A 25,210-nucleotide genomic window follows, 5' to 3' on the forward strand; every position below is an offset into this window, starting at 1 on the left:
TTTTTCCATAGCCTGCAAGTGGCTAGGTTCGTATCTCTTTATTATCCAATAATGAAAAGGCCTGCCTGTAAAGCAAACCAGAAAACAGATGCTATGAATTTAACCATGAGAAACACTGCTGAATTCCCTGACATCTATAGAGCTGAAGTTTCAATACTGACTGATATAGAATAAATAGTTATTAAAAACTCTCAATAAGGTACAGTGTGAATCAAGATACCTAAAAGAAATTTAAGTACATCTACTTTAAAGCTAAGAGTCCTAATAAGAAAGAGCTTTAAGTTCTGTCTGATCTTCCAAATCCTATTCCTGACACTGGAGTGAGCTAAAAACCTCCCCTCCTCATATCTGCATTTTCTATTAACAATCTAAATCTAACAACACAAATAAAGTATTCATGCAAAAATCTGCATAGCACTTATTAAAGCCATTCTGAAGGGCATTAACACCCAGCCACACCTTGATCACAGTCAGACAAACCATCACAAATCCATGCAACTCTTGAGGAGGCTCTGCAGACTGGCCTTATGACCAGGATGACTGGTCATCAGAGATACCAGGATAACAAGCATTGTTCCTCTGAGTGGCCTCATAACACTTGCCTCCTACCATACTGTAGATTTTAACAAAAATTGAACTGCACACTTTTTCATAGATTTGGCACTCCCCCTCTTCTGCCCAACAATGTGTTTCCTTGTTTTCAGAACAGCATCACATTTCCATAATATTCCCAGGAGCTTTCTAGATGCTCATCACAACTAACCAGTTTATGAATAAAAACATTTAGATAAGTTTAAAAATTATTTCTCTTTCTTACACTCCAGGCCCAATTCTAACTGGTTCAAAACCAGCTCATGTATTTCATAACTTTCATCTGATTTAGGTTCTTAGACTAGAGCAGGAAGCATGCTTGACTCCACTTACTATTAAATAAGGCTTTCCTCTTTGCTCCAGCTTAAGGAATACATGGTTAAAAATATAGTCAAATCATTGTTTATGTGAACACCTTTTGTGAAGCTGATACAGCTTGCACATACCGGATAGGTTTGGTTTTGCAATGGATCCAATACAATTAGTAGGTCATAAGTACTGAATCATCTTACAAGGTGCTATAGACTACTATAGAGAAAGTTGACATGTTTCATGGAAATTGGTCACGATAAAGTTCCCAAATTTCACACAGATAAAGGTTAAGAAAAATTTCCCTTGCAGTTCCAGGAATCATTCCTAGAATTTGTAACAACAATAAAAGTACATACCATATTTGCTTTTGTTTAAATTAATTCTGAATTAACTCAAAATTGTCATATTCGTAGATGCACAAGTGCTCAGGCCTATCTCTGTGTGCAATATGTGGGAAGCCTCTGCCCAGAAGCTTGACCTGATGCATCCTTACAAGGCACTGAGAAGACCTGTGTGAGAACTGGGATAACATAAAAGTGGGAGTCTAGGAAAACCTGAAGAAATGAAGGCAACACAGAAGAGAAGCCATGAGAGAGACAGAATTATTGTCATGAGGAGTGGGGACAAAGGCAATGCACCTTAGCAAATTATAGGCTTCATTAGTCCCCATTGCTGTTGAAAAAAGTTGTTTACAGTGAATTTCAAACCCAAGGTTAAGTTTCAAAATTAGTAACAAATTAAATCCATTAAAAGAAGACACCAAACCAGATACATTTTCCATGCCGCAGTGCTATGGACTGTTAGAAGTTCTGTTAGGACTCCTTCACAATCACAGTGAACAATGACAGGAAACATACATTTGCAGTAATGGAAAAATCGATTTCTACTAGGTGGTTTGTTATCCTGACATCCTTAAGCATTGAACTTTCATGTTATGATCAAAAAATTATTAGGATTCATAGCAGTGAAAAAAGAACAAGACCCAGCCTTCAACATCGGCGGGGGGGGGGGTGGGGTGGGGGGTGTGGAATCTCACAATAGCATTACTGCTGCTCTTTATGAAAATGTTATAGTACACTTCATGCATGTCAAATATAATAACGACAGATCACAAAAAAAAGTAGTTAAAGCTTCCAAAGTCACAAACATGCACAGAATTCTTCTATATCTATATGAGGATATTATTACACATTGTTCCTTCTAGCAAAAAAAGTAGACTGATATAAAATTTGAACACTGCATGGCCTCGAGGCCATGGTTCCCCCAATGGTATGCACAGCCAAAGGTGATAGAAGAATATTCTGGCCGTAACTCCCTGTAGGTCAAATTTAGTAAATGCAGGAACGCAGAATTTTCATTCAGTTCTGTTGTGTGTAAGCATTATAATACAATCTTTAATTATATCCTCAATCTGGTATTTTCGTTCAAGATCCCTGCTGTTAAACATTTTGAGAACCAACAGGGCTCACTTAATCAGCAAGTTTTTCAAATGGTCAGTTGAACACGACCATGCAAGTATGGCCCCAGGAATTTAACTTACTGTAACCTTTGGAACCTCTTGAAGGGAGGTTCAGGATATTTTTCTTCCCTTCCGTGCTCATCTGTTCAGTACGTACATGTCTCACATAACATTAATGAGCTTAGTTAAGAATGTGCCTGTAAGGTGTGCAATTACTATACTATTTTGAAAGTGGAGCCAAGGAAGACAGATTAGTTTAAAAAGCACTATTAATTTTGAGTCCCTGCACTTTACTACAATTTTAGAGGTTATTTAGCAACTCAAAATTAAAAATCTAGTTTCCATGTACTTAATTTTCAGCATAATGTTCAAGACAGACCCTGTGGTGCCAAATCAAGAATACAGACCACGGTTTCTCATACTTTTCTCGCGTACATGGTAGAAATTAATTATTTTCAGCTCCATTTAGCCTCAATTTATTGAAGGTCCCCTCAAGTAGTTCTATGGATTCAATGTGGCACGGGAGGAAAAAGCAGTAGGGATGAACTTCTCAGTCCAGCACTGCTGCCAAGGAAGTGTTACCTTAACATACTTCCAGAGAAGGGGAAACATTTGTGTGAAATGTTTGGTTTAAGCAATGTATTTAGCATCACTGAGAAATTCTGTAGCAGAAGCAGGGACAAAATCCAACTCACCATGGTAGGTTCTACTTGCAAAAATCTCCCTTCTCTCCTGCATGCCCTATCTCATTTTGGTGAAATAAATGAGGCAGGCATCCACACCAGCAAACCCACTTTCTCCCTAAAAGAAGGATAGAGAAGTGAGCAAGTAAATGGCAATTTACAGCAGCTGATAATCAGCTGAACACCGCTTATTTAGCAAATGCATTGTTCAGTTCACTGTCCTTACCGAAGTTATTACTATGGGGATCTTCCATTTAAGTCTTACAATGGATTGCACCATGTTATTACAGTATGAACTGTTAAGAAATCTAAAAGCAAAGAACTAAGCCCAAAACAGAGCTTCTGCAGTGACAGATCAACTGCTGCATCAGTTTAACATGGCAATAATATGGATGGTTTTAGGAACTTATTTAGCATCCAAGCTTTAGGAAGCTCAGATAAAGATTCATTTAATGAGTAACACTGCATCATTCATCAGCTCTGTGTTGCCACTGGCAATAGGCATGCTGTTAGCCTGTTAATAATTTCAGTTGGTTTCTTTGGTTAGCTACACTTAATTGTTGTCAATCAGAAAACAAATTAAATTCTTGTTTTCTTTGCAAGGTCCTTATGCTCAGCATTTCAAAACAACTAAATGATAGATGCTAATTTGGGGGATGGAGGGAATATTTATAGCTACTTACAGGAATGAGGTAGGTAGGCCCCTGTTTCTGTTTCTAATATGTTTACCTATTTAGGAAGGCAGGAGGCAACTGTCCAGCTGATTTTACTTCTGATTGTGAAGCTCTGCAGTATCATGTGCCTGTGAGAATGGAGAGAAGACCAGAACACATTTTACTGTTTTACTCCAAAAGTGACACTCTAAAGTACTGTTCTGCATCCATTTACACACCCTGACCCTGGAATCTTAATCTGCAGCACTATTACGGAGAAAGAATGTCCTCCTTTCTTCCAGCTTTGACTATTCCCAAGATTGTTACAAGCACTTCAGTATCTTACTGTTGAGATCACAATAGCTTTTCCATCAAGAATTTCAGCCAGAGCCCAATCCAATTCATATTAAACAAAAGAAACATTCATTATCAAACAGAGAAACAGGAAGGAAGCTTTCTGGAGGGAAATATTGTCTGACCACTGGCACACTTTAACCTGGATATAAGGATTCTAAAAGGTAACTTGATAAACCCAAACGGTATGCCTTATGATTGAGATTGCTTTGCCATTGCAGAGGTATGTACATCAGATGACAGCTTCTTAGGAAAGCAGCCCCCTTACTGTTTGGTACAGAGAAACAAAGGCAATATAACTCAAAATCCAGGTTAGAGGACTGGTTTTCCACCCGTTTGACTGTACATTCCATGTCAACGACAGAACTGAGTAAATTATTCCAGCTGATCCGGTATATTTAGTCTCTTTCTACTCATGAAACATTCATCTGCAGATTGCGATTTACTGATTTTGTTCAAAAAAGTCATACGATTTAAAAACAAAACAAAACAAACAAACAAACCCAACAACAACAAAGCATTGCAGATTTATCTAAAAGAATCTTCAATATTAATTAAATTAACCATGAAGCATAGACCCGAGTGGTTTGAAGAACTATATGATAATGTTTTGCTGGATATGTGAGCTTGTTGTAGTTTATCTAGCTTTTTATCTAGTTTACCTGTTAAGAGAGCAAAAATGATAAGCACATACTCTTCTTTTAAAGACTGTTTAGTGATACTCCGCCCAAATATCATTCTTTCTGACCCTGACTAAAGTCTGCTTCTTTATTAGTCTAAGTACCATTAATCAAACTCTTAAAACATTATCTCTTGTAATGGTTTTATGGCTATTGCTCTTATACTTGCTTTCTCCAATTCTTTGAATTTTTTGTTCCTCCTAGTTACAACTTCCTCCTAGTTACACTTTCTTCTCGATATACAAGTTTGCTTTTTTTTAGCAAGTTCATATATATAGTTATATTTACTTGTATATTTGTGTAAGCAAATCCACATATTTGTTAAATATATTTGTTTTATAAAAAGACAGACAAACACACTCTTTTCTATTTTTCTTTTCCACACTCTCAGCTATATTTTTCCTAGTATATGTTGTAGCAGATATTTATTTCACTATAACACACCTTCACTGGTCATTTTTACAGCTGTAAGACGCTGCCTGCTTTCCAGGTTCAGTTGAATTTTCACCTGGTTAACTTGTGTCAGCCACTTAGAGCACTGTCAAAGTTAATTTTTCTGTGAAATTCCACTGACATGGAAAAACAGCTAGGGCAACCTGACCGGAAAGAACTAAATATCCTCCATATTTATACACAGAGTATTTGGAAGTGGTGGTTGTCACAAAAATAACATATATTTAAGGTGTGGAAAATGAACATGCAACTCCATGCAGTCAGGAACTTACATGCACATTTTTACAAATGTCTACTAAAGCCCATAGGCAAAACCGTACTTACATTTTTGACTAAAAATATCACACCTTTGATTCCAAGCATTATAAGAAACAATCCAAAACGCCAAATTAAGATAGGCTTTTAGGAGATTGTCCAGATACTTTTTTCACTCTTGCCAAGGTCTTTATTTCAGACTTCTAGACTGAAACATTACTCAAACTTTACTTCAATTTCACGATAGTGTTTATATTGTTGTGTGCAGATTGTACAAGTACACATAATTATGCTAAAATTCTTGTAGCTGAAGAATGGTGCTCAAGATCTTTGAGTTCGCCTGATTCCTTTCCACCAGCAACATTTCATTCACAACACACATTACAGTCACACACACAAATCATTGAGAACAAGTGGTGCATCAGTAATGCTGTTGGTGGAAACAAAAAGAGAGCCCAAGCCTGTTGTGCTGTTCTGATGCCCTCACATCCTGCTGAACCGCTTGACACTCACAAAATTCAATTAACACTTCTAGAAACAGCATACATGGAAGAACTACTCAGAGTATCACTGTCCATCAAAGTGCCCATTTGTTTCTCTGAAGAGCCATTAAAAACAGCTGTTTTAATTGCAGAAGTTCAAAAATAGCCAGAACAAAGCTCTCTCTAGATAGCAAACATGTGAAGTAAAAAAAGGAATACACAAAAGACTACAGAGAAAAGTATCTCCTGCTAAAACCATCCCTGGACACTTGCATGCATCCATTGGATAATAAAACAGAGGTTAGGAGAATGAGAGGAAGTATATTGGTCTCATCTTAATTGGGTGAAATTCATGGAACAGCACAAGCAATGGACAAGGAGACACAAAACTTGTCTTTCAATGCAGAGGCCATAGCAAAAGCCATATTTATCTATGACTGTGAACTACAGATTTAAATTAAATTGTAATTGCCAATAGAAGCAATTAATTTGACCCCAGTATTCAATTCTATATTCAGTTATTTGATGAGTCTGTCAAAATGATTCATACATAATGAAAGAAAAACAAATGACACTAGATTCAAACTGAAACAATCACAATAAAGTTTTTATGGAAAGAACATCAAACATTTCCAGTAAGTTCCTATAAAGGTAATTAATGCTTTCCAAATTCAATCTGTGTCTTGTTTATAGCATAACAGAAATGTGACAATCTCTCACTAATGATTCATGAAAGTTTTGGTGTAGTAATACCTTGACATGATTACACTCTAATAAGTACTATATGTTCTCACATTTGATTATGTGATACATATTATCAATATATTGATATAGTGATGAATATAATCAATATATTGATTATATTACTGTTTAAGCTCACATTTATAATTCTATCTCTGAAAACAAAATACAGACACTTCCAGTCCTGCAGATAAGTTACATGTGTTTTTTCATTAGCCCAAAGAAACATACATACTGAAGACTTCCAACTTCAAAATGCAAACACAATAAAAGACCTTTGTGAACAATTTTATTCTGATCAGTTCCATTATGAAAGGCTGTAACAGGACAGTACAAGTATACTGGAAGTGCCCATGTTTGAGGTTTATGGCAGACCTCAGGTTTTGTCATGATTAGGTACTAAAGTAGTTTTTGCAAAAGCTATTGTATTTTGAACACTGACAGAAACAGTATCGTCAAGATCTTGGGAAGTTTTCTACGTTCCCTTTAGCTCTCAGTAGCGTGTGTCACTTTGAGGCAGCAGACTTTTTGTCCAAAGCTCTAATTTAAGACATGATAAACCTCTCGGTTATGTTTATTGCTGCTGACTTTTAGCATCTGTAGTAACAGCATGAGGTCATGGAAAACACAGTAATTGTTTGACAGGTCAAAAGCTAAAGACACCTTTTTACAATGGAAAATTCTCTTTTTAACTAAAGACCTTCTACACAACACATACTTCTTTATCACATAAGGCAAAGACACTTTTCCAGGCCTATGCTAGAAAGCTACCAAATCTAAACTCTCAAGTTTATCAGTTATCTACACTCATCTTCTGAAATAAAATAGCTGAAATCTGAATTGAACAATGAGCTGGTTCCAGCTGGGACAGGGTTAACTTTCTTCCCAGTAGCTTGGGGGATGTGCTGTGTTTTGAGTTTAGTGTGAAAGGAGCACTGATGGCCCATTGATGCTTTGGCTGTTGCTGGGGGATGCTTGCACCAGGGGGACCACAGCCGGGCTGGTGGACCCAGCTGGCCAATGGGGTATTCTATACCATGTGACATCATGCTCAGTATAAAAACCAGGGGTGTGGGGGGGCTCGCTGCATTGTGCATCACCTGCTTTGTATATTCTGTTATTGTTCTCATTGCTATTATTATGTTCTACTTTGTTTTATTTCAATTATTAAACTGTTTTTATCTCAACCCGGGAGCTTTCCTACTTGTGCCCTCCTGATTCTCTCCCCCATCCCACCAGAGGGGGCGTGTGTGGGGTGTGAGCAAGCGGCTGCGTGGGGTTTATTTGCTGGCTGGAGTTAAACCACAACAAACAAACAATGGATGTTATCCCTAATCTCCACATATCTGCTTTATACTACTTTCCCAGCAAAACCAGTCTGTACTGACTCAAAGATGATACTAAAACCTAGTAGCTTTAAAAGGTGGATTCCTCTTCCTTCTCTGCAGCACTGGTTTGGGCCACTTGGCGCCATTTGCTCCTTTTCATTTGCTCTGATACTTTCTAAAGCGGTCTGTGGGCCACTTCAACTCACTCAGCCAACAAAAAAAACCCTGCTATTTTTTTTTGCCTGGAAGAATTTTGTGCTGGATTGAATCAACTCACAGAAGGATCTGCAAAAACACCATAGCCAGTACAAAGTAGGCAACGTGAAGCAAGTGAGGTAAAGAATCTCTTTTCTTCAGTGCCAGTGACCTTTCAGATTAGCTCTCCTCTTTTGTAGATGCACAGCTTCAGTGTACTGCAACTGAGCTAGTTACGGGTTGGCCCACTGCAGTTGTACTGAGGGCAGAACTGAAGTCTGCTCCGCAGTGCTGGTGCCCTGCTTCCCCTGGGGAGCAGACAGGTACCTTCTGATGTGGTGACAGCAGGAGAATCAGTCTTCACCTATAATAATTGGAGCTTAGGTCTGAGAGCTTTAGCTGCATATCGTACACAGCTTATGTTTCAAAGAAATTTCCAAATGCATGTCTGCACATTTCTTAGGAATCTCACAAAAATCAGTGGAAATAGCACCAATCTTACCTGTTCTAGAAAACTGGGGCAACAAAAGTGGATTGGAACATCTTCCTTTTCTTCAATAGCCAAGGATCATTTTACCAAGAGTAAGAAAGACTAAATTATTTGACTGTCTAGCTACACATCATTAAGTTAATCTGACTCTTCTGCGCTGTCAGAAATGCAGCCAGCTACTCTCATCAAGTCTCTGTAAACAGGACTGAGAAATACAAGATCATAAAACTTGGTTTTATCTCCCCAATACTGTGAACACCTACACTTTATTGTACACATTCATTTTTTCTAAAACACCATCAAATAAGTAGCTCTTTTTTTCCTAGCCATTGAAAGCTCAAAATTCTCAATTAAATGGGTTCTAAGGGGTTTTTTGCAAGTTAAAAATGGTATGGATCTAAATTGAACTCCAGAAGTAGATCTTCACTACATAACTATCTATAAACTTGCATTAAAACATCTTAAGAAATAGGAACCAGAAGAACTCCAATAGTGGGAAAATACCCAAGGGGAAAAACCCCTTGGAAAAAAGGGTTACATTTTATACTTATAGTGCCTAGCCTGATAAACTCATACCACTTCTATTTAACTTCATGAAGAAAATGGTTTTGGTTTTGCTTTTTAAATACAAGTTGTCTGATTTCACCTATAAGCTCAATAAAAGCTCATTCTGTAACCTTGCTTTCATTAAAGAAATAAGTTTCAAGGAACAAAAATGATGTCACATTTCCACACATACACAACCTGAGACATATAATTCAAATCTTAATTATTTTTTCCTATATAAACCAGCTATAGGACTTCCAAATTACTTTCTGAAAAATGCTTTTTTCCCCCTTTTACAGTCAGAAAATGGAAACAAAAACCACATAAAATGATCAAATAAAGATTATCTGTAAACTAAAATATGAATCTTGTGAAGAATATTTAGTATGGTGTGTCCTGGTTTTTTGTTAGCACATGAATTCACTTTTTTCTTAAACTCTCAAGAATTGTACTGTACCCTAAATCACAAACGTTAAATACCAATTCTAAGGTTTTTTTCTCTCTCACATCACCATCAGTACTAACATAAAATATTAAAGTACAATTTTCTTTGTGAATAATACAAAGTCAGCAAGTGCATCGATGTAGGTTTCAAAGTAATTATCACTTGGCTTAACATATGAAAAGGTTACTTTTAAAATCATGTTTTCATTTATTTTGTCCTGAATTTAGAAGAGCTTAAACCCATACAAATCTACTTCCATGATTAGTTTTACTGACATCATTAGACTGTTCACACAAAAGCAAACACCTGGTGACGAACATAACAGTGTGTTTCTGAGATCTTTTGGAACACACACAGGAAGAAATCTTAACTTCAGTGAGGTCAGAGGAAGTTTTCCATGAACTTCACCTGTAAACATCCTTTAAATACTGTGAACTCTGTTACTAAGCACACAAACAAAAATCTCAGGGGAAGATCAATCAATACGTCTCATCTTTAAACAATGCTAACAGTAACTGACTTTTACCTGTGGATTCTCATTTCTTGTGGTTTGAAAACTTTCATATTAGAATGCGTTTCAGTTTAAAATACATATATAAAATATATTTTATATATATGCGTATGCACGTATATATAGATATATATAAAATTTGCCTTGCTTGTTCATTATCATTTCCCATGAGCCTCTCAGACTTTAGTAACAAGAAGACAGATCTTGAACTAGTGCCTAATCACTAGTTATTTGCACTACTCAAAGCTTTTAATCACAACTCTCTTCTATCCTCTATACTCCATTACGAGCATATACAATTATACCTTTTACTAATCTAAAAGTATGTCTTTCATTCATTCCTAGGTGGTAGAAGATGAATGACTTTTATTTGAAATGTATCTTCTTAATTTCTCATGATTTCTAATTAACTTATCTGCAATAAATTTCTGAGAAAAAGCTATTTCTAAATGTTATACACATGCAAAAACCCTACAACAGTAACTGAACAAAGCTACATTATGAACTTTCTCTGAAAGCTATCAGCAAAGTAATTTACAAGCATACAGACACTGCAGTGGTGGACCATGTTAGGAAAACCTGTTGCTAGAGAGCTGTACAAACTTTAGCAAATTTATTTATGGAGTAAATAATAAATATTTATAATAATATTTATAAATAATAAATATTTATGGAGTAATTGCAAACTGAGCTACCCTCTTCCAAAAGAATATAAAACACAAGCAATTCGAGTTACTTTTTTGCACTCTACACCAACCATCCAGTTTGCTGACTTCTCAGGAAAAACACAGCCATAGTTTTACCCTTCAAGACTTCTTTACAACACTCCATCAACTTCATAGGGACAGCTTCCCCTTTACAAATAATAAATGCAATTTCACTTTTAAAAGAATCACACTTTATTAACTATAAAACACACCCCTAGATACAAAACCTGACAAGCTCCAAAGCCCACTAATGAAGGGTAGTACTATACCATATTTCCAAGTATTTGATCAGGTGTGATACGACCTTTCTGGTCACTAACGGATGACAACATATAATGCAAAACTAGAGCATGTAGTACGTACTGATGCCTAAAGACTCACAGCATAAAGCAGTCTCCTATTGATTTTAGCTTCATCTCATGAGACCTATTTTCTGTTAAATCCTACTTCACCGAATAAAGCCATTTTTCAGTTGCCACTTTCCCGATAATGCAAAAAAAAGATTGACTTGGAGGTTAGTGGAAGCTTCCTGTAAAAACTGGGAACCTGCTACTGCTTCATATAATCACGGAAGCATTGTTTCTCCTCAATCAGCTTCTCAGAACTGAGGATTGAGAGAGAAGAAAGCCGGACTATGGCCTGCCTCATCAACACTGTATGGCTGAGCCATGGTAATTTCAACGGACTGCATTGAGAGCACTACTTGGTTTGCCACCCATCTGTGCTTCTTACCAGCAGCTTCCCAAGGGTGAGGAGTGGGCAGGAAAAAGAATGGAGAGCATCAAAGACAGTGAAACACGCAAAAGTCTCTGCTTTGCTAAGTGATTACTTCTGCATCGTGAAATGCCAGCAGAGCAAATCTGACCTCTGTACAGGAGAAGACGATTAAGGAAAAAGAAGAACGACTAGAGGAAATTCTCCGTATGATTTAATGAGGTGGGGGAGGGAGAGTATATTTTGAACCATAGACAATAACTCTTCTATCACTCAAAATATATATCTCCAGCCCAGATGTCAGTATAAGTTTTCCAGAAAATAATTACTCAATATCTCTTGTTAGAGGAAGACAAAAAAGAATGAAACCATCTTTCTTTCTTGTTTTTCAGAGATGCTGTAAGTGGAAAAACACGATGATTATATGATGAGCTGTCGCTCAGCTACAACCCACTCACTTCTATTACTGCTCACTACAGCTGCTTTAACATTCAGTCAGCTCAGTTACCTTTTATATTCATTAAATGCAGAAATTCTCAAGTGTCCCTTATCACACAGGGCAATCCTTGCCCTCAGAGTCCAAATTGATTTGATCTCTTTTTGCTTTATTGGAACTTGGGACTGAATTGTGAAAGAGTAGGATCCCTGTTTCCGTATCATTTAGAACTCCTGCACCACACACATTTTTCTCTGCCCTTCCTTTTGCTCTCTATAAGACTGAGGTTATACGATACAGTGCACCATTTGCATATCAAAAGCAACAGCACTTTACACAAAAATGAAAAGCAGCCACTTTTCTGGTTTCAGTGACTAAGAGCTTAAGACATGAAAAGAACTTCCTTCCTCTGAATCTGCACCTCCAAATTCAGGTGTAACTCAGTTCATCAAGACTGGTTCAGATAAATATCTTAAAAATTAAGAAGTTCCCCCACTGCCACTGTTACCTGATACTTATTTGCCAAAGACAGAGTTAATTTTCTTTTCAGATCCTTTCCTTCTGGAGCAGTTAGAGACTTCACTGTCTTACCTGAATGAACATAATTAAGCAAAACATGCAAAGTTCAAAGGTCATAAAGAAACAATTCTTATTTATCTCAAGTTATATGCAACTTGTCTGAATGGTACTATCCCACTTACTTGGGTATTTCAATGTCTTTTTTCAGCTGGCCACCATGGCGTCAGACAAGTCAGATTTTGTTATTAAAATAAGCAGGATGACTCTCTGCTCTACCTTATACAATCTAACAAAAGAACATATATAGAATCATAGAATCATTAAGGTTGGAAAAGTCCTCCAAGATCATCAAGTCCAACCGTCAACCCAACACCACCATGCCCACTAAACCATGTCCCTAAGCGCCACATCTATATGTCTTTTAAATACTTCCAGGGATGGTGACTCAACCACTTCCCTGGGCAGCCTGTTCCAAGGCCTGACCAGTAAAAAAATTTTTCTAATATCCAACCTAAACCTCCCCTGGCACAGCTTCAGGCCATTTCCTCTTGTCCTATCACTTGTTACTTGGGAGAAGAGACCAACCCCCACCTCGCTACAACCTCCTTTCAGGTAGGTGTAGAAAGCGATGAGGTCTCCCCTCAGCCTCCTCTTCTCCAGGCTAAACAGTCCCAGTTCCCTCAGCCGCTCCTCATCAGACTTGTGCTCCAGACCCTTCACCAGCTTCGTTGCCCTTCTCTGGACATGCTCCAGCACCTCCATGTCCTTCTTGTAGAGAGGGGCTCAAAACTGAACACAGGATTCGAGGTGCGGCCTCACCAGTGCCGAGTACAGGGGCACGATCACCTCCCTACACCTGCTGGCCACGCTATTTCTGATACAAGCCAGGATGCCGTTGGCCTTCTTGGCCACCTGGGCACACTGCCGGCTCATGTTCAGCCGGCTGTCAACCAGCACCCCCAGGTCCTTTTCTGCCAGGCAGCTTTCCAGCCACTCTTCCCCAAGCCTGTAGCGTTGCATGGGGTTGTTGTGACCCAAGTGCAGGACCCGGCACTTGGCCTTGTGGAACCTCATACAGTTGGCCTCAGCCCACCGATCCAGCCTGTCCAGGTCCCTCTGCAGAGCCTTCCTACCCTCCAGCAGATCAACACTTCCGCCCAACTTGGTGTCGTCTGCGAACTTACTGAGGGTGCACTCGATCCCCTCATCCAGATCGTTGATAAAGATATTGAACAAGACTGGCCCCAAAACCGAGCCCTGGGGAACATTGCTCGTGACCGGCCGCCAACTGGATTTAACTCCATTCACCACAACTCTCTGGGCTCGGCCGTCCAGCCAGTTTTTTACCCAGCGAAGAGTGGACCTGTCTAAGTCGTGAGCCGCCAGCTTCTCTAGGAGAATGCTGTGGGAGACAGTGTCAAAGGCTTTACTGAAGTCCAGGTAGACCACATCCACAGCCTTTCCCTCATCCACAAGGCGGGTCACCTGGTCATATACAAATGCTATTCCAGGTTACTGTAACTTCATGCTAAGGTAGCAACCTTGCCCTAAGTTTCTACATGAAGGTGCTTTTTCTGAAGCAAAATGTCCAACACTGGTGTTAAGAACATACACATAAGCTATTAGTGCAGAACAGCTAGCACACTATGAACTCTAAGCTAACTTGTGACCTTCATCAAGTTCCAAGAGACACAGCCTGGATACTATATTATTGCACCCCGTTTTTCTCAACGGGAGGCAGAAGTGATTCAAGCATAAGCTATATTACCTGCTAAAGTTCAACATGCTCGTAACTGTATCACACGTAACCTTTACACCCTCAATGCATCAGATCAACCTCTGTTAGCCTAAAACCAACATGTACCCTCCAGAAAGCAGAGAGGCAAATAAATACATAAATACAAAGACATTCATAGTTCTGTTTCTGGGAAACACCCTTCCTGCACCTTAATATGGGTCTATGGCCTAGTGCTTGGCATACTAATAGACAGGTGAGACTAAGGATACAAGCTATCCTTGTGAGACACAATAACTGGCCATCTCTATGTCACCCTTTTTACTGATGGTCACATACATCAGGCAGATGAGTGCATAAAGGCTTTAAAAGGGGTAAGAGAGGGATGCAACAACATCCCTTCTCCCCCATAACATGACTGTGATTTGTGACATCAATTTTAATGACTTGCCTACCTAGAAATGTACCTGGCCACCCACACACCCTAGGCAGAGTGATGAGGTGGGAACAGCAGAATGAATGACTGGGAGAAATACCAGCTGTTTACCGCAGTGTCTCACTACTCCCAATATCAACAGTAGTGGGTGGTGTCTGAGCTGTCCTTGACCCTGTCAAATCCCTCTTAAACTACTTCCCACCATTAGAAATGTTGATGTGTTTCCAAGTCCTACCATGAATGCATTACCAATTTCATGAGAAAGATCTGTCTGCTTCACATAGTTTAAAAGAAAAATAGCTAGCAGACCATTCTTATGCTCAAGAGAACCATGCTATACTATGAGTATACTGGATTACACATTCATTTGACTTGTACCAGCCAATCAAGCTAGTTTATCATTCATGAGTCACCTAAAACCCTTCTTAAATCCTCAGAGATGCCTGATCTATTTCCCTATATGCCTTCAGTTAGATCATTTAAAGAAATTGCACCGGATCAGAAACAAGAACCAGGATTTAAAATCAGTCTCAGAAAACTTCCTTCCATTTTTCATCCATTCCTTACTTAATAAAGCACACAGTGCGACAGCATGTTCATTTAACATAAGGAAAAAGTGTTTATGAATACATTGCTATTTCCATAGGAATCTTAATGTTAATCCTTTTTCATTTTAAAATAAATTTTATCAAATTCTCAAACACATTTCTATACTAATGCTCTGTGCCTCACATGAAGCCAACAGTCATGCCGCTACCATGTTTTTACAGAGAAGTAACAGGATAGTGGATCCATAGAAGGCTGACATCTCAAATGCAGAGTAATACTATTGCCACCATTCTCTGTAACCCTTACAGGGTTACAACTCATCTGGAACATTATATCCCTTTATTGCACTTCAGGTGATAAAAGCAAAAACCTCCTACAAGTGTTAGGTGGACTTAGCTGTTGAAGTCATACATCTTAGGGTAAATAAATAGTTCTCTCTTTAATGGTTGCCAAAGCAGACATTGAATTTCTTATTAATTATTTGGAGAAAACTATACCCATCTTTCTAGAAGGACTTGCTTTTGTGGGTTCTAGATCTGTGCTGATTCTTCCAAGACAATGAAAAGCCTACATGCTACACACATGGGGAAAAAAAAAAAAAATTCAGGTGTTTGAGAACCTGGCTTCCCCATAGTCTGACTGGATTTGTTTGGTTGGAAACAAGCATGAGAAAAGTAGCCATGTTTCAGTACATGCAGTCCTACTCTCTGGCAGTCTACACCAAACACAAATGAAGTAACAGGACCTTTCCATAAAACTTCATAAACAGGTAAGAGATAAAAGGCACACAGAACATTAATAGGTATTGACACCTGGCAAAGACCAATGTGATCTAAGGTAGCTTAGCTAATCACTGACAGGTTCACAAGAATAGTCAAACTCAAACCAATGCTGACTGGATATGTACGCGTTAGAAGTGAGCATTTTTCACAGCTCTTTCTCATGAAGCATGGAGAAGAAACTTAAAATTCCCAATTCAAACAGCATATACAAACAACTTCAAAAAGATCGCAAGTCAGCTGTCAAAACTATTTTTTATGTATGCACCATCTTCAGTCCAATCCCGCCTTTCTGTCTGCCTGCCTGATGTATTCAGAGGTTTTGCTGGAGTCACTTCCTCTTGTCCATTCTATTTAACTAATGTAATTCAACGGAATAAAATAAACTTTCTGCAATAGCAGGAAGGCACATAGTGAACTGTGGAATACCAAATATACCAATTCACTTTATTCAGTGGATAGAAATTTTACCCAGAATACCTCACTGTAACTGACTACACTAAAACAGAACAAATAATTCAGTAATCACACCTGCACCCGGAACAGTCTGTCTTGTTCAGGACTGAGGTCATCCAGAGAGGGGAGTTTGCAGTGCAGCTGCTGTACTTCACATAAACACAGAGCTTCCACGGAAATTTGAATGCTTGCTTCTTCTCCCTCCCCCCCCCCCTTTTTTTTTTAAATATAACTTTCCTATATACTTTGAAAAAAATTTCTATCCCCCACTGCCTTTTGTGTTTTTTTTTTTTCTAATTTGAGAATGAACTACAGCACAAAATTATTTCCTATTGTAAACGACAGAACTGTCTGATGATTTTAATATGGTATTAACAGAAGGTTCTTAACTGTTTTTATAACACAAAAATCAACATTTTAAACGGCCTAACTTTTTCAAAAGCAGGCAAGATAGAGTTTTAAAGGAGAAATGCTCAACAATTCAGGTAAGTCTGACAAACTGATGTTTTATACACGGTTATAGTCTTTTGGTGGCGAAATGACCCAGCGTGCATTCACTTCTTCACAATGCTAAGCTCCTCTCCAAGACTGACCCTCCTCCTCCACATTTATCATTATACTAAACAAATAGCTACAATAATGGAGAATAGCTACTGCCATTTTTCATGTGCTAAACATAATATTCTCTTCACAATATCCTTAATGGTTCACTTTTATTACAAGCATTACTCAGTATACCCCTCCTCAGTATGTGCCAAAATCACATTCTAAACATTTCCCAAACTATGCCGGTAAAGTATGAAATTCAGATTTAATGTCCAGGATAACCAATCTTACATTGATAGCTACCATTTAACAGAGACAGTCTTAAAATTTTGCAACACAAATAAATGTTTAGTAAACCCCAATATAACTTCATTATAATATACATATTCATGTATCATTAGCCTACATCAACACAAATTCAAGCTCTCATTTTGTAAATATCTCTGCAAGAATGCACCTTTTTTTACGCACGTTCCTGAAACAAGTTGCAAAAGATAAATAGCAGATGTTTCAGTATCGGCCAGTCTAAGCTTTCTAACTGAGCCAAAGCCCCTCACTGAAGCAAGCTGGGAATCCTGCTTCAATAAGCATTCTTAATGGGACCCATTCAAATTCTCATATACACTGGCAGAATAAGCAGGAAGTTCAACAACAAAAAAAAGGAAATATATTTGCACATTTGAATTCATTAAAATAATGCAGGACTTCCATTCTTCTCTATTCAAGTTCCTGTGTATAAGTAAAAGGGGATGAAGAAGTAAAATTTTCCATTTCAACTATGGATTGTGCTAGAAGCAGCATCAAAAGATGGAAATGTGTCTCTGCCAGTCCAGCTGAATGTCATCTAGTCAGCTGTTATTAAAGGTACTTACTGAAACCAGTGGCAAAATCACCATTGCCTTCAATAACAATCCACTCTGAAGCTAAAAAAAATACAACATGGTTGTTTTGCACTTTTACTAAGTGTGCTTGCATTACATCAGCTTTTGCATCAAAGCTGGTAGTGCAAAGAGGAAAGCAAAGCCAATTTCATGAACTGATGTAATCAAGCCTAGCATCTCTGTGGGGGTTTTTTGTTCCTATGGTCACAACGACATCAGACAACTCTGCCTATTTAGTAGTGGAGGGCAATGACAGTTCTTCACCTCTGCTCACACACTCCTCTATTCTTTCCCTCCTGCTTGTACATCCTGACACATTAGGAGTCAGCTTGCATTTCAGTGGGACACAAAACAACACTTGCCTCAAATCCCTCCCTCCCTCCCTCCCCCCTCCTTTCTCTCAGTGTTTCCAGCTATCGCAGGCAAAGTCAAAACTTTACTCAAGAACAGTAAGAGAAGAGAAGTTGATTCGCTTTCTGTTCACATAATCCAGCCTTGGAATTCCCCTTCTAATTAATTCTCTCATCTAAGACACAACATCTAGGCTAGATACATCTACACTCTGCTCTGAAAAAGTATATTTTGCCGTTCTCATTTGTACTGTAGAGCATTTGTGAGCAACTTTCATATTCTACCATTAGGGGAAAAACATTTTTTCCACAAAGTGAGTTCTTGCACAGCCTTGTCATCTAGAAACAAACTTCAACAGAATATATTAAAGAAAAATATACTTACACATGGAAAATACTGTAAAACTTACTGACAAATGTAATCTGTTACTGAAACCTACCAGTATACACACAGTATATTTTGTACGTTTTCCTGCTAAGAGATTTCTTGAACCTGCCCTGCTGTGTAGCACGCAAACATGTATCTGCACAGTAGATCAAAACTCATCTAAAAAAAAAAATCCACCATCAAACCAACCTATTAACCAAACAATCCCCCCCCTTCCCTACCTCTTCCTCCATGTCTTAAACTATTGGGAGAAATTAATAGAGAAAATAGCAGTATGTTAGATATTCAATTTCTATTTTTTTTTTGTCTTCTTGACTGAATTAGATCTTTTGCAAGGCTTAAGGAAGGCAACATTATGAAGCACCTAAACTACAATAAAAGTAACCTTGCCATAGATTGAAAGAAATTAAATGTCATGCTAGATAGTTATATACGTAAGATTATCACATATTTCTTGTTATCCATCCCATATATTCTTCAGCTGAAGTCAGATATTTTCCATAGATACCATTTTTTATAAAACGTAGACAATAAGAAAAATATGATTCTCTATAGCTGAACTGCCTACTTCAATCCCTAAAACTGATCATTTTTATTTGCCAGCTGTCCTTCCCATTAATAAAAAAAGCACAATCCTCCCACATCTGCTATTACTTTTGAGCAGCTTACCAAGTAACATGCAAAGAAATGAGCAAACATTTTAATAACTAGAAGTCAAACACATTAGAAAAAAGGTATTATAAATATAAAAAATAAAAGTATGTGTTTTTATGGACAGAAAGAAAATGTTATGTACATTTTGAAATGTATATAGTTATTATATGTTTATATAATCTATATGTAATATATAGGTATATCTATACTGCATCTGTTATCTATATGTCTGTATATTATTGATACATTTATACAGATATAAATATACATACTTCTATCTGTAGATAATATAGATATCTTTAACATCACTAACACCACTTTTTTTTTTTCATTTGGGATAAGCTGTCAACTGCAAATGCAGAACCTGATATACATCAGTCATTAACCCTACTGTAAGCCATGCAGTTAAAGCCTAAAGGATTTATTTAATATTCTTCCTACTAGCAGTTGACAGACATCTGACAATGTAGAAATGTAACATTTCATTTAACTTACCCATAGGCTTATTCCACTGAGGCCCAGATGTTTTAGCAAAAGAAAGAGAAGTTCCAGAATTTTAGGATGGGGGATGGGAAACCTGTTTATAACAAATGGCCTTTGCTTTATTAATTTCTACCAAAAATTAAGAGGCATTAATTTAAAAAAAAAACCCCAAAACAAAAAACAACAAATAAAAAATTATCTTAAGCAGTAAATCATTCTTGGTTCATTAGCTTGCTTGCCTTTTTTTTTTTTTTTTTAAAAAATGTATGTATTAAGGTATCATGTGTTGCAGAAACCAGTAAGAAATTTTCTAGAGGACATTCCATATTATCCATCAAACCTTTTCCTCCTAGACTTATCAACTTATCAATTCTTCTCCTCTTTCTCTGGCAGAAGGAAGTCAAATTACAACAGAAGACATGTATCTTTTCCTAGTTTTATGTCACGTGCATTAAGCAGTATATAATAAAATGCAACTAGAAAAAATTATAATAATCCATAAAATATATTGTAAGGTTATGTCCCGTTTCATTTCAAAAGCCTTCCAGCACCATTAATTTCATGCCTTTTTTAACCTGCAAGATCTTGAGAAATTATTAATGTTTGTTTGTCTTGTTTTGTTTGTTTTGTTTTTTTCTTTTCAGACCAAAAGACAAAGCTTACTGTGACAGAGGTGGAGATGACAAAAGGCAAGAGTTTCTAACATAAAGTCACGCCTTCCCAAACTCTTCACAGTGGTTCAGATGAATCTGTCACATGTCCGGTTGGCAGTGTGGAGAAAGATAACACTCTGCCAGGTATCTTGAACTTGATCCCACTCAGGTTTGCTCCTTTGCACTCAAAATGTTTGTAATTACCATCAGGTGAACCAGTCATTTCTAGAAGCACTTTTGAAGTGCCTGAGATTGTACCAACGAAGTCTTTCAAATAACCAAATACAACATTTCAAAATACAGTCACCTGCTGTAATGATAGACAAAGTAATGAGCTATGAACTGCTGTACAAAGGTCAAATTAGAGAACAAAACACCTCTGAAAACTGGTAGAAGTACAGATCAAAGTGATTCAAAAACATTGAGAAGATATAATTAACATGTAATTTAAGTAAGCACAACTTTTCAACATAACAACTTGGCCAACAGCAGAAATCTATCAATTAGTATTGAGTAACTCTCAATTGAGAGATGGAAAAAAATACACATTAATCTAGAAACCTGTTTTATCTGGAAAAACTTCCACAGATTCTTGAGAAGCACCGTGCAAATTGTGTGCACAATTTGGGACTCCTGTTCTTGTTTTTTATTCTGAAATACTTGGTCTGCACTCAATTGAGTATGATGGCATGTATTAGCTTTAAAGATAAATACTTAAGATTAATACCTATTAAAGATAATATTAACAGAGTCCCTGCCTAAAATTCCCAACTGAGCAACTGTGTTATTGATTAGAAGGACATCGGGCAGCACAGGAAAAAAGACCCAATTTTAGCAGTCAGAAAATGTAACAGGACTTGCAACTGGAAGTGAACTAAGCTATAGGCTGGAGTCAGAACAGTGCAATTGACCATAAACAGAGTTTCAAGTATTACAGAGTTACAGTATTATCATACCAAATAGCACAAAAGAGCCTGCAATGCTGTTTTAAAAAAACTTCCCATATAACAAAACAGAAACAGTGCCTGGCAAAATGAGCCCTAATCTTCAACTAGGTACATCTGTGACATAAGTTAATTGTAGTATTTCCTGCTGACGTACAAACTGAAACAGCAAAACCCACCATAAGAAGAGGATGAGATGTCTAATATAGAAGATGAGAAAACAAAATCTAGTTGTTGTCTTTTACTTTCTCTTTTCAGATGTGCAAAGATGTCAAACAGATAATATGCCAGGGCAATAACATAGCAGAAAAGGGATAGCACATCCTAACCTCCCGCTTGGTAACTCTGCTTTACCTGTGGGGCATCCTAAGGATTGAATTACAGTTCAAACTTTAAACTGAACAGAAAAGCTTTTAATATACTATGCAAAACAATAAACCAATAAATACTCGAGTAGATTTCAGGGCACACTGTAGATCATCGTTGGGATAGCATTTACAAAAATCATAAATAGCTTCAGCAGAGATGTACTCTGTGTAGCATAGTCAGATTTTCCCAGTGGCCGGTGCTGCTCAGTACAGACCAAGCATTTCAGAATAAAAAACAAGAACAGGAGTCCCAAATTGTGCACACAATTTGCACGGTGCTTCTCAAGAATCTGTGGAAATTTTTCCGGATAAAACAGGTTTCTAGATTAATGTGTATTTTTTTTCCATCTCTCAAATTACATCTCTGCAATTACTCACATAACAGGGTTTTTTGGGGGGCAGACGGGGGATGCTTTGGGGGAGGGCTCATAATCAAATGATTTCACAGAATCAGCATTGCAAAATGGTTGAGGTTGGCAGGGAGCTCTGGAGGTCACTCTGAACAACCCCCCTGCTCAAGCAGGGCCACCTAGAGCCTGTTGCCCAGGACCATGTCCAGCTTTTGAGTATCTCCAAGGATGGAGACTCCACAACCTCTCTGGGCAACCTGTGCCAGTGCTCAGTCACCCTCACAGTGAGAAAGTGTTTCCTGATGTTCAGACAGCCATTGCCTCATCAGTTCCTGGTCACTATTATTTTTACAGAATACTGTCACACCTAAATAGACAAATGTACAAAACTGTGTGTTTATAAAGCAGTTTAAAAAAGGACAAGAATCATTATAAAAACTCAAGAAAGCAAATGAGGACGATGACATTTAACCTCAGCCAAATGAGAATTTAAAGCCTTAAAAGCCACAACTCAAACAGAACCTTACAGACTAAAAGAAAGGAGTATCCCTCTGAAAACAGACATTGGCCCAGGGCTAGATGTATGGATGGCCACCAATAATCACGTGGCTCTGCAAGCAGATCCAGCATCATTGCTGCCTAGCACATCCACACAGCTACCTGATCATCTCCTTAATGTTTGCTGTCCTATTCCAACTGGCACCAAGCAGAAGACTGACTTGGTCCATACGCTGCCTACTGCAATACAGTCCCTTCCCCACCTCCATTATTTCTAGTTAGGTTCTCTAGAAGCTGCTGCATTGGAAATTGAATATGGGAAGAAACCTTTAATTATGTCTTACATTGCCATTTAGGATTTTCCTGATACAAAACCAAATGCAGTACTTAGGTCAGATGGGACGCAAAGTTCTCTGTCTCATGCAAGCTGGATTTATAAGCCACGTGCAAATCACTCCTATTGAACATACATGGTACACCTGATCTGAATACATGCTGTCAAAACATCTAGGATTTCTGTGCATCTGTAGCTCCAGACGAACTATGACTCCAACTGAATGTCCCATGGCCTGATTAGAGCCACTACAGGAATTCCTAGGCAATCATCCAAAGGCCTCACAAAGCACCCAGACAAGAACCAACCTCACACAACTGCCAGACACACAAACCCACAGCATCCCAGAGAACAAATCACTGAAACAGGACAGAAAGCCCTTTTTAGGTAGAAACTGAACTTTAGGAGAATTGGTCATTCTGACATTGGCTTCAGGAGGGAAGAATTGTCTCTGTAGGGACTTCAAAGTCTTCAGAACACAGATGGCAAAATTCGATACATTATAATGCTGCTTTTATTGGGTTTTAATTTACCTAAAACTTTAAAGCCTTTGTGTGTGTTTACCAATGAGCAGAAAAAAAAATTGCTCTTCCTGCATAGCTTCATCCTCAAAAATACATGATGCAATGCAGTCAATATTCTCCCAATCGTTTGGAAATTCTCACTCTAGACAAATGTTTTTTATTGCTGAAGCAGATATTAACCAATATATTCCAAGAAAGAGAGAGCTCCCTGTTCAGATAATCTCCATTTCCCTTATAAGAACATTTCTTAACCACAAGAAGGTAGTTCTTGCTGGAGAAGGAGAAAAAAAAAATCTCTATCATCTTTCACAAGGAATTTCTTGTATAGATTAGCTTTAGGGTTTTGTGTGCATCTGTGTACCACAGAGTTTATGAATACTGTCAATGTCACAGTAAAAAGAAAACTCTGCTTCCATAATTGTGTGTTCCGAGACATCAAAAACAAAACACAATTCCAATTCTATGACCTGTTTATAGGAGCAAGACAAACACTATGAATCGTATTAGACAAGTAAAGACACCAAACCATTGACTCCCACTGTTGTAACCTGAACAGAGCAAGGGTCCTATCTTATGAACAAACATTGAAGAGATGTCTGAGGAGAAAGTTATCTAAACTGTAATCAGTTCTTCCCTAGAATATATTAATGTCTCCAGATGACCAGAAAGAAACTTTAAAAATCTAACCTGAAACAAGATTTTTGCTGAATTTTTGTGTGAATTCTTACAGACTTCCACCAGAGAAGCTGTCTAAGCAAAGCTTTTACAATTCACCCTAACATACACACCTTCATCGTTTTATGTACATTTAGCATTTCCGTTTGCTTTCCTAACAAGTAAAGGTTTTAAAATTATTTCCAAACATGAAATAGCAGAGAACTGTCTGGCAGCTCAATGAAGACATTTGCCCCTGAATGAATACAGATAGCAAATATTAATAACATAGATATTTGTACTCGGAGAAGGCCGGGATTTTCTCCATTGGTCATCTGTCCCCCATGGACTATTCCAAATGCACAGACAATTTGAGCCAAACAGAACAGCTTGCAGACTCAGAATCTACCTGAGCAATGCTTCACTTGACCTTGCAGGCACTTGTCAGACCCAGCTGAGGGCTGTAAGCGCTCATACCCAAAAATACTGCAGTGCTACTTGACTTGGACAGGTCATCTAGAGCAAGTACTGAAAATTGCTGATCAATCACTAGGTGGTTAAGCTAACACCACTATTAAAGAAATTTATATGCTGCAACAAGGAAAACAAGTAATCTTGAACAATTAAGTAGAAAAGAATAGAAACAAAAAAAATAGAATGGAATTTCCCTCAACCCTGCATTTCCCTCTTTCTGTTGGCTTAGCGTACCATGTGAAAACATAACAAAAATGGATGGAGTTTTTATCTAAATGGATAGTAAAGTTGCTCAGTCAGATAGCGCAAACTTGAACTGGCTGCTTGTGACCACATAAGATTTCCAATGGAAAAGTCCTGCTGGAGTAAGGTTTTCAGCAATGATCCCAGCTGAACCCTTGAACTATTTTTTAAAACCAGATAATTAGCATAATATAGATACTTTATATATAGTTATATATAACCTAATACATCTTATATTAACTTATCAAATTTTCTCTCTAGATTCCTTAAATTCAGTCTAAAACAATGTTTAGTTATTGCAACAGATTTAAAGAACTAATGTATTATCAAATGAAAAAAGGGTCAAAAGATCTTTAG

The 25,210-nt window shown here is 37.7% G+C and overlaps 1 protein-coding gene across 8 annotated transcripts in view; it reads right to left on the reverse strand.

The window, feature by feature from the left end:
* OTUD7A (OTU deubiquitinase 7A) overlaps positions 1–25,210 on the reverse strand; it is a 149,198-nt gene that overhangs the window by 96,027 nt on the left and 27,961 nt on the right. For 7 of the 8 annotated variants that reach the window (XM_075160270.1, XM_075160272.1, XM_075160277.1 and 4 more), the window contains 2 exons: positions 3,775–3,847; positions 3,058–3,163 (listed from right to left, as the gene is read on the reverse strand). The gene's annotated coding sequence lies outside the window, so the exon portion shown is untranslated. Of the gene's footprint in view, positions 1–3,057; positions 3,164–3,774; positions 3,848–25,210 lie in introns of those variants that run through there. The other variant, XM_075160273.1, reaches the window with a different exon arrangement.

Source organism: Calonectris borealis, chromosome 11 (assembly GCF_964195595.1).
Source record: "Calonectris borealis chromosome 11, bCalBor7.hap1.2, whole genome shotgun sequence".
NCBI classification, from domain to species: domain Eukaryota; kingdom Metazoa; phylum Chordata; class Aves; order Procellariiformes; family Procellariidae; genus Calonectris; species Calonectris borealis.